This window comes from Apium graveolens, chromosome 9 (assembly GCF_009905375.1).
Source record: "Apium graveolens cultivar Ventura chromosome 9, ASM990537v1, whole genome shotgun sequence".
Lineage (NCBI taxonomy): Eukaryota > Viridiplantae > Streptophyta > Magnoliopsida > Apiales > Apiaceae > Apium > Apium graveolens.
The window spans coordinates 275,865,131-275,875,636 of record NC_133655.1 but is presented as its reverse complement, the minus strand read 5'-3'; the positions used below and the strand labels follow the sequence as shown (position 1 = coordinate 275,875,636).

General features: G+C 40.4%; 1 non-coding gene across 1 annotated transcript; it reads left to right on the top strand.

Moving 5' to 3' along the window:
* Positions 1-3,735: 3,735 nt before the first annotated feature.
* LOC141687908 (small nucleolar RNA R71) lies at positions 3,736-3,842 on the top strand. The gene has a single exon (XR_012561387.1). It is a non-coding gene; the product is annotated as a small nucleolar RNA R71 (small nucleolar RNA).
* The last annotated feature ends 6,664 nt before the right edge of the window (positions 3,843-10,506 follow it).

Here is a 10,506-nt window from a genome sequence, read left to right as displayed (position 1 = left end):
CTGAGCGGCCGCTCAGCTCTCCTGAGCGGGCGCTCAGCTCTCTGAGCGGGCGCTCAGCTACTGACTGGGAAAAATATTCTGATGAATCTTGTTTTGGCCATAACTTGAGTTCTACTCGTCAGAATTAGGCGATTCAACTGCCCACGCGAAGCTATTGAGATTCTCTACAACTTGACAATGGCCTTGGCTTCCAATTCTGATCACTTTTCATCATATTTCCTTTAAAAGCTCTTTTCTTCATTTAACTGATACCTGAAATGCAATAACACAAAAACACATAAAAATACCAACAACTTGAGTCCAAAACACCAATTTAAGCTTGTAATAAAGCATTCCAAGTGGATATAAAATCCACTTATCACACCCCCAAACTTGAATCGATGCTTGTCCTCAAGCATAAACAGACTCAAAACTACAAAACAAACCTAATGCATGAATGCAACTACGTGAATGCAACTAAATGACAATGCAATCGATCCCCTCAGAATAACCATAACCAAATGAATAAGCCAATGCCTCTAAGAATGCAATAACTTGAAACAGAGTTTGAATAAATCCCACAAACCAACTCACAAACCAGAAACGTGCGTGTGTGGATGCTTAACAGATATACTCTCGATACTAGATCAATAACCATAACTTATCTATCATCGAAACAATTAAAAGTTTATAAACAGAATAGACAATAAACGCATTATGACTCACAACACCTCCTTTCTACTAGAGTTATACAAGGATTCACACTATTATTGAACACATAACAAAGATGCTTATTTGATCGTGCAATGAATGAGGTCCCAAAAGACTTATACAATAATACCCATGTAGCGAGCGTTAGGTTAGTGGATCACAGACTATAAAAGCCTTAGGTCACTAGGCACAAAGTCCCCTAGAACTTAATAACTCGAGTATTAAAGAGCTCACTCTTGATCAATTATGCATAAACACATACTTTTTTTCTTTCTTTTTTTTTTCTTTTTTTCTTTTTTTCTTTTTTTTTCAACAATTTCTGAATGAGTGTGTTTCGCTCCATCTCATTCAACCCTAGACTACTCATAAAAATATGAGCCGGCTACTAGCCATTTGACGCCTAGCCTTACAACAACTAGCAATGAAATCCAAGTTTTTCTCCAGATAAAAAAAAATCAGTGTTTTTACGTCATTACGAGAATATCACAAATTCTAAATATAACCAAGTGATTAAATCTCAACAAAAAACAAGTATGATCATGATCTAGATCAAAAGCAACCCTATAAGACTTTGTGAAAATATTTGTTTCTGGCATGCAAATCAATTTATTAGGACTTAAACATCCCTCTATTCGTCATCACCACACTGAAATCAACATCAACTTATCAAATATCATAGTTCATCTTAAGGGATCATGCTAAATATGCATGCAAATGCAACTATATGAAATTACATAAAAACAAACAAATATGTCCTAAATGAACAATCATACAAAAATATGAATGAACTACAACTAAACATGCAACATAAATCTATATGAATCTATATGGACACACACTACTAATCCTTACATTATCACCCCCAAACTTAAAATTTTCAATATCCTCATTGAAGGTAATAATAAGGATTTCAGGCATACCTAGTCGTCGGAAAGATCACCCTCTTCGGGTGGAGGATCAGGTGGCCAATCAACCTCGCCACTAGTGTCTCGGAAAATAGTACCGAAAGCGTGTGTCAAATCTTCAGCAAAATGACGGTGAATGTCGTGCATGGCCTCCATACGCCTAATTACTCGCCTGTACTGCTCGTCACCAACACCAGTCCTATCAACTACCTGCTGCACATGAGAAGAACCCTCTATAGGCACTGGAGGATCCGTTCGGCTACCCTCTACATCATCAAAGATATATCCCAACCCCTTGTCAGGGGGTGCACCTAAGAATGAATAACTCAAGTGATTTGGTAGTGGGTTGGGCTCAAGTGTAGGAGCATCTTCAATAGACGACTCGAGACGATCCTGAGAAATTTTCAGCTCTGCTAACCCAAGAGAATCGAATGGCACATCCAACTTCCTATTCCATAGAGGTGCATTCAAAACCTGAATTTGCTCTACTTTAAAGCACTCCTCTTTAGCTGTGGGTAATTTTATTTCCTTGAACACATTGAAAGTGACCTTCTGATCATGAACCTTTATCGTAAGCTCTCCTTTTTGCACATCGATCATAGTTCGGCCTGTAGCCAAGAATGGTCTTCCCAAGATAATGGGAATCTTCTTATCTTCCTCGAAATCAAGAATTACAAAGTCAGCAGGGAAGAAGAGTTTATCCACCTTGACCATGACATCCTCCACTATACCTCGTGGATAAGCGATGGAACGGTCAGCTAGTTGCAATGACATGTATGTTGGTTTCGGCTCAGGCAGACCAAGCTTCTTGAAGATAGATAAGGGCATCAGATTGATGCTAGCTCCTAAATCACATAAACACTTGTCGAACGACAAGTTTCCGATGGTCCAAGGAATAGTGAAGCTTCCAGGATCTTTAAGCTTCGGAGGCAACTTCTGTTACAGCACAGCACTGCATTCCTCCGTTAGAGCAACGGTCTCTAAGTCATCGAGCTTCACTTTCCGAGAGAGAATACCTTTCATAACCCTCGCATAGCTAGGCATCTGTTCAAGAGCTTCAGGGAAAGGTATGTTGATATGAAGTTTCTTGAACACCTCCAGAAACTTCTCAAACTGCTTATCCAGCTTTTTCTTCTGCAGCCTTTTAGGAAAAGGAGGTGGAGGATAAATCTGTTTCTCCCCTGTATTACCCTCAGGAGGAGTGTGTTCCACAATAGTCTTCCTTGGTTCCACCTCTACTTCCTTCTGCACATCTTCTTCAGCCACAACTGTATTTTCTGAATCTTGAGATTTTTCTGGCTCTTCGTCTTGCTGAACTTGGGGGCTTGCGACCTTTCCAGACCTTAAGGTGATGGCGTTCACCTGTTCTTCAACTTCCCTCTTGCCTGGATTTGTTTCCGTATCACTAGGAAGCGTTCCTGGTGGTCGATTCAATAAGGCATTAGCAATTTGCCCTATTTGGTTCTCCAGATTCTGGATAGAAACGGCCTGGCTTTGGCATATAAGAGCCTGGTTTTTGTACATAAGCCTCAACTCCTCCAATTCATATTTTTCATTCGAAGATAGACCTGCATCATTAGTTTGTTGTTGAAGTTGGAGTTGTTGTCTTGGTGTAAATTATTGCTGAAAACCAGGAGGGTTAAATAGCTTATTTGCAAACTGCTGGAATGGCTGTTGCATCGCATTCTGATTGTTGCTCAAGCTGAAGTTAGGATGATTCCAGTTGTCAGGATGATAAGTGTCTGGAACTGGTTGCTGCAATCTCTGAAAGTTGCTCACAAACTGAGCTGAGTCGCTAGATATAGCGTATTGTTCTGTCGCATGCGGACCTGCACACAGCTCACAAACACTAATTATCTGCTTAACACCATAGTTAGCCAGAGAATCGATCTTCATAGACAACGCCTTTAGTTGCGCAGTGATAGCCGTAGCTGTATCCACTTCAAGAACTCCTGCTACCTTGCCCTGTGGACATCTCTGGGTTGGATACTGATATTCATTAGCAGCCATCAGTTCAATTAGATCATAAGCTTCCTTATAGCTCTTTGCCCATAATGCTCCGCCTGATGCTGCATCGAGCATGGGTCTGGACTGTGCTCCCAACCCATTGTAAAAACAAGTGATGATCATCCAATCAGGAATTCCATGATGAGGACACTTCCTAAGCATCTCCTTCTAGCGCTCCCAAGCTTCACTTAGCGATTCTCCCGTTTGCTGCGCAAATTGAGTAATAGCATTCCTGAGTGCAGCTGTCTTCACCATAGGGAAGAATTTAGTAAGAAACTTCTGAGCAAGATCTTCCCAAGTAGTAATCAAACCAGCTGGTAGAGAGTGTAACCAGCTCTTAGCCTTGTCCTTCAGAGAGAATGGGACCAGTCTCAGCTTCACAGCATCTTCAGAAACACCGTTGAACTTGAAGGTGTCGCATATTTCAATGAAATCCCTAATGTGTGTATTGGGATCTTCCGTTGGAGAACCCTCAAACTGGACTGAAGTCTGTACCCATTGAATTATGCCAGGCTTGATCTCAAAGGTATTAGCTGTGATAGCTGGCCGGACAATGCTAGATTGAATGTCATTGATCTTGGGTTGAGAAAAATCCATCAAGGCTTTCGTTCGTGCTGCTGGATCTCCCATTGTAATGAGTACCTGAAACACAAACAAATAAACCGTGAAAGTAAAAGAATCCGAGTCAGTGAACTTTAACGACCACTGATGACAAGCACATAAACTAAAAATTAACACCGAGTCCCCGGCAGCGGCACCAAAAACTTGTTAGGGAGAAAACACGCGCTAATATTCACGCAAGTATACGCGTTCACAAGTAGTATAAGATATAAATCAGATTCGTTCCCACATAGACTGGTTTAGGTTAAGTTCAATTTATGCACCTATGCAACAATGTATGGTTATCGCTCAATGCTAAGACAAATAACAAATTGGGTTTTTATTAAACTAAGAGATTATACTAAATAACATTAACTAAGAGAATTGAGGTTGAATTACTATATATGACAAACATGGGATCCTAACTTCATTAAATACTTCATTCAATAGCCTTATTATTCTTAACCTTAGCATGTGATGGTGATGACACTAATCAGATAACACGAAACTGATAAACGCCAACTTTCATTGCACGAGTACCATTCTACCAGACATCCACAAAAGAGATAGAAGCTGAATAGGCACCAATTATATTGAGACCCTATATGTCTATAGAATTTGACAACATAACGGTTTAAGCACAAGTTATCTATCTTGATTACATAGGGAAAGTAAAACGGTTAGAGTTACCTACGAATCATGTATACACATACAAGAACCTATGCTAGCATGGCAAGTTCTAAACCTCTATATTCACTGTCGCTTCAATAGAGATTAACACGCTATCTTATAAGTTAGCTACTCATATAAGACAAATAAGCACAACCAATACTAGGATATCAATCAATCACCACACACCAAGATATCGAAACAATTAATTATTGAAATCCATAAGTAAATCCGCTAGAATCCCATGACAACGATTAGCCCATAATCGAACTCATCGTCACCATGGGTTCCAAGGAAAGCATGGTATAAACAAGGTCTTAATAAACTAAATAATAATCACAGTACGAATAAACGAGATCTAGGTTCAACAAGAACGAAAACGAGTATTCAAAGTTACAACTAATTCAAAGAATCACAAGTTGAAAACAAGATCTTCTTTTTCGGAGTTGTTCTGTGCTTCTAGGTCTTCTCCTTGGTATCCCAATCTTCCCGGATGATGAAAACCCTTTTTTTTAAGTATATATACGCCCCTAGTGGACCTGGACCCTTAAAATCGCCAAATTCTACTCAAAAAAGGCTTTTTCAGCGAAATCAGCGACCAGCCGCGCCCTGAGCGGCCGCTCAGCTCTCCTGAGCGGGCGCTCAGCTCTCTGAGCGGGCGCTCAGCTCTGCTGAGCGGGCGCTCAGCTACTGACTGGGAAAAATATTCTGATGAATCTTGTTTTGGCCATAACTTGAGTTCTACTCATCAGAATTAGGCGATTCAACTGCCCACGCGAAGCTATTGAGATTCTCTACAACTTGACAATGGCCTTGGATTCCAATTATGATCACTTTTTATCATATTTCCTTTAAAAGCTCTTTTCTTCATTTAACTGATACCTGAAATGCAATAACACAAAAACACATCAAAATACCAACAACTTGAGTCCAAAACACCAAATTAAGCTTGTAATAAAGCATTCCAAGTGGATATAAAATCCACTTATCAACCACCAGTACAGGGGATAGTGCATGATCCCATAGAGATGTTTGATCCATTTGAGTTCTTCGAGCCGATGGTTCCTTTACCTATTGAGCACCAGTTTATACTAGGTATTGAGCAGGAGTTACCACCACCACCATTGTTACCTCCTATACCAGTGCATGCCCCAGAGCCGGACATAGTTCAGATGATTCCAGTAGAGGGGATGAGAGAGCATGATGTGGATCTACAGTTAGGTTTACCCCAGCAGGGTGCAGGTATTCCGAGGGTTCCTTCTCAGGAGTCAGTAGATCAGGTTGCTCAGCCGCATATGGTACCATACCATGAGTATAGAGTTATGAGGGATGATGTGGAGTATTGGCGGGCACAGTGTCGGGAGATTATGCATCTGTTTGATCAGAGGGACAGAGGACCGTTAGCGGCCCTACAGCCGGATTATTATATGAGACAGCGATTACAGTCAGTATTGATGAGTGTTACTTGGGAGCTGGATGATTTGACTCATGATGGACCTCCTTCTTTTGCAGAGTTCTACAGGGTTTTTCGCTTGGCACAGACTTTGGTCCATTTACTTTGAGGAGCTTAGGCGTATTCCGCCTGGGTTCTGATAGGGTTTGAGACGGTGACTCCAGAGTGCATGTGTATATAGAGGCAGCATAGTATAACCTAGTGAGTAGTGTGTATGTGTGTATCAGTAGTTTAACTTGTAGTAGTAGTTTAACTTGTAGCGATAGTGTGACTTGTAGCCGTAGTGATGACCAGTAGCCCGAGACTTTTTGTATCAAGCATTTACACCTGAAGCTGGTGTCACATATATATAAGATGAACTTTTTCAAATTTTTTTATTTAAATTTCAGTCTTTACAGTTTTATAGCATTTACTTTCACTTTACAGTTTTTCATATTATAATTCCTGTTAAAAAAACAATTATTTTATTTAACTGTTTACATTTCCAGTCTGTACACTCAGCAACTGTTTTCTTTAAATAAACCATGTTATGAATACAGGATAAATTGTTTTCCATACATATTGTCGATTGTTTATTAAACTGTTAAATAAATATCACCTGTTTTATTATCAGAAGAAGATGGCACCAAAAAGAAAGACTAGGGCTGAGACCTCTAACAGCAATTCTGAAAATCAGACTAATGAGACCATGAACCAAATGTTCCATCTGATGCAACAACAGATGGTAATGATGCAGCAGCAGATGCAGCATCAGCAACAGCAGATACAACAATAAATGTTACAACAGCCACCTCGTCCTGAGCTTCAATTACCACCAGTATTACCTGTTGTTACTTTTAAGCAGTTTCAGTCAGTTAAACCTCCAGAGTTTGAAGGGACTACTGATCCTATTAAAGCTACCACCTGGTTAAAAGAAGTAGAGAAAGCGTTCGTACTAGTGAAGGTAGGTGAGGACCAGAAGACTGATTTTGCTAGTTACTTGTTGAAAGGAGAGGCGAATTATTGGTGGGAATCTAAAAAGGCCTTAGAGGGTGAAGAAGTTATTGCATGGGATAGGTTTAAAGAGTTGTTTTTAGAAAAACATTTTCCTCGCTATGTGAAGAATCAAATGCAGATTAAGTTTCTAGAACTGAAGCAGGGAAATATGTCCGTGGCAGAATATGAAGCCAAATTTACTGAGTTGGCTAGGTTTGTTCCAGAACAGGTTGACACTGAAGAAAAACTAGTTCAAAGGTTTCAAGAAGGATTATGACCATGGATTCGTGGCCAAGTTACAGTTTTCGAATTAACGACGTATACCGCCGTAGTTCAGAAAGCTTTGATTATAGAAGGGGAAAGTGAAAGATCTCAGCAAGACAAGGGACAGGGAAGTTTCCCGGATTGCTCCAGCAGAAAGCCGGGATTCCAAGCCCGGGCCAATTTGTATTTTAAAAGGATAGGACAAGGTTCACAGAAGGCAGGTAATCGTTTCCAAACCTCCAGTCAGCAGGGAATGGTCAGAGTTCCAGTACCGTACTGCAAGACATGTAATCGAAAGCATACTGGTGTATGTATCAAAAGGGATGTAACGTGTTATCGGTGTAAGCAGAAAGGGCATTATTCTAACGAATGTCCAACCAGGTAGAACAGCAGAGATGACTTGTTTCCAGTGTGGAAAGAAAGGGCATATCGCCAGAAATTGCAAAGGATCAGCTATGGCAGCCAGTGTTCCGAGAATGTTAGCATTACCTCCGCCGCCGCCTAATCAACCCAAAGCAAGAACTTTTAACATGACCATGAAAGAAGCGGTGCAGAGTCCGAGTGTTATTTCAGGTACACTTTTGGTGAATTCTATAATTTCAAAAGTATTAATTGATTCTGGAGCTACTCGTTCATTTGTTTCTGAAGAATTTCTTGGTAAGTTACATTGTGAAATCGAATGGTTGGGCGAAACGTTAATTATAAAATTAGCGAATGACGACCAAGTTCCGGTAGATCGAGGATGTATTGCGTGTGATATAGAAATAGCCGGACATCATTTTTCGGTAGATTTAATTCCTTTTAAGCTAGGAGAATTCGATATTATCTTGGGAATGGATTGGTTAGCATGTCATAATGCTCAGATAGATTGCGCGAGTAAAAGAGTCAAATTGCGAACTGCGGAGAATGCAACAGTAATATTCAAAGGCAAAAAACAGCAGAAGAAATTTCTTACTATGATGCAGACTAAACGATTGCTTCGACAAGGATGTGAGGCATACATAGCTTACGTGTTAGATACCGAAAGAGGAAGTCCTAGAATAGAAGACATTCCAATTGTGTGCGAGTTTCCAGACGTCTTTCCAGACGAGCTTCCAGGGTTACCACCAGATCGAGAAATTGAGTTCACAATTGATCTAGCACCAGGTACAGAACCAGTTTCGAAAGATCCATATCGGATGGCTCCAGTCGAAATGAAGGAATTGTCAACACAACTGCAAGATCTTCTAGACCGAGGCATCATACGACCTAGTGTATCCCCATGGGGTGCACCAGTGTTATTTGTAAAGAAGAAGGACGGCAGCATGCGATTATGCATTGACTATAGGGAATTGAATAAACTCACTATCAAGAATAAGTATCCCTTACCGAGAATCGACGATTTGTTCGATCAGCTAAAAGGAGCAGCATGGTTTTCAAAGATAGATTTGCGATCAGGCTATCATCAATTGAAGATTAAAGCTGAAGATATTCCAAAGACCGCGTTTCGTACAAGATATTCGCTGCTGTCAAAATGAAGTGATGAGTCAAGATGACGACCTGACGGGAGAAGAAATCACAACTCAGAAAGATAATGAAGGAATTTTACGCTTTGCGTCGAGAATCTGGATCCCTAACGTAGTAGAATTAAAAGAAGAAATAATGCGAAATGCGCACAATTCGAAGTATTCCATTCATCCAGGAAGTACAAAAATGTATCGTGATCTGAAAGAAAACTTCTGGTGGCCGAACATGAAGAAGGAAATAGCTGAATGGATAAGTAAGTGCTACACATGCCAGCGAGTTAAAGCGGAACATCAACGTCCGAGTGGATTATTGCAACCATTAGACATTCCATAATGGAAATGGGAACATCTAGCGATGGATTTTGTGGTAGGACTACCAAGGACAAAGGCAAATCATGATGCGATATGGGTAATCATTGACAGACTCACAAAGTCGACACATTTTCTACCAATCAATGAAAGATTTTCACTAGACAAGCTAGTGCACATATATCTCAAAGAAATTATGATGCGACATGGAGTTCCAGTATCTATCGTGTCTGATCGAGATCCTCGTTTCAACTCAAGATTTTGGAGACAATTTCAAGAATGTCTTGGAACTAAATTGAACATGAGTACCGCTTATCATCTGCAAACCGACGGGCAAAGTGAAAGAACTATTCAAACGATTGAAGACATGCTACGAGTTTGTGCGATCGATTTTGAAGGCAGTTGGGATGAACATCTACCCCTAGTGGAATTTTCTTATAATAACAGTTATCACGCCAGCATTGGAATGCCACCGTATGAAGCATTGTACGGGAGAAAATGCAGATCACCCTCTAAGGTGAGGACCAGAAGACTGATTTTGCTAGTTACTTGTTGAAAGGAGAGGCGAATTATTGGTGGGAATCTAAAAAGGCCTTAGAGGGTGAAGAAGTTATTGCATGGGATAGGTTTAAAGAGTTGTTTTTAGAAAAACATTTTCCTCGCTATGTGAAGAATCAAATGCAGATTAAGTTTCTAGAACTAAAGCAGGGAAATATGTCCGTGGCAGAATATGAAGCCAAATTTACTGAGTTGGCTAGGTTTGTTCCAGAACAGGTTGACACTGAAGAAAAACTAGTTCAAAGGTTTCAAGAAGGATTATGACCATGGATTCGTGGCCAAGTTACAGTTTTCGAATTAACGACGTATACCGCCGTAGTTCAGAAAGCTTTGATTATAGAAGGGGAAAGTGAAAGATCTCAGCAAGACAAGGGACAGGGAAGTTTCCCGGATTGCTCCAGCAGAAAGCCGGGATTCCAAGCCCGGGCCAATTTGTATTTTAAAATGATAGGACAAGGTTCACAGAAGGCAGGTAATCGTTTCCAAACCTCCAGTCAGCAGGGAATGGTCAGAGTTCCAGTACCGTACTGCAAGACATGTAATCGAAAGCATACTGGTGTATGTATCAAAA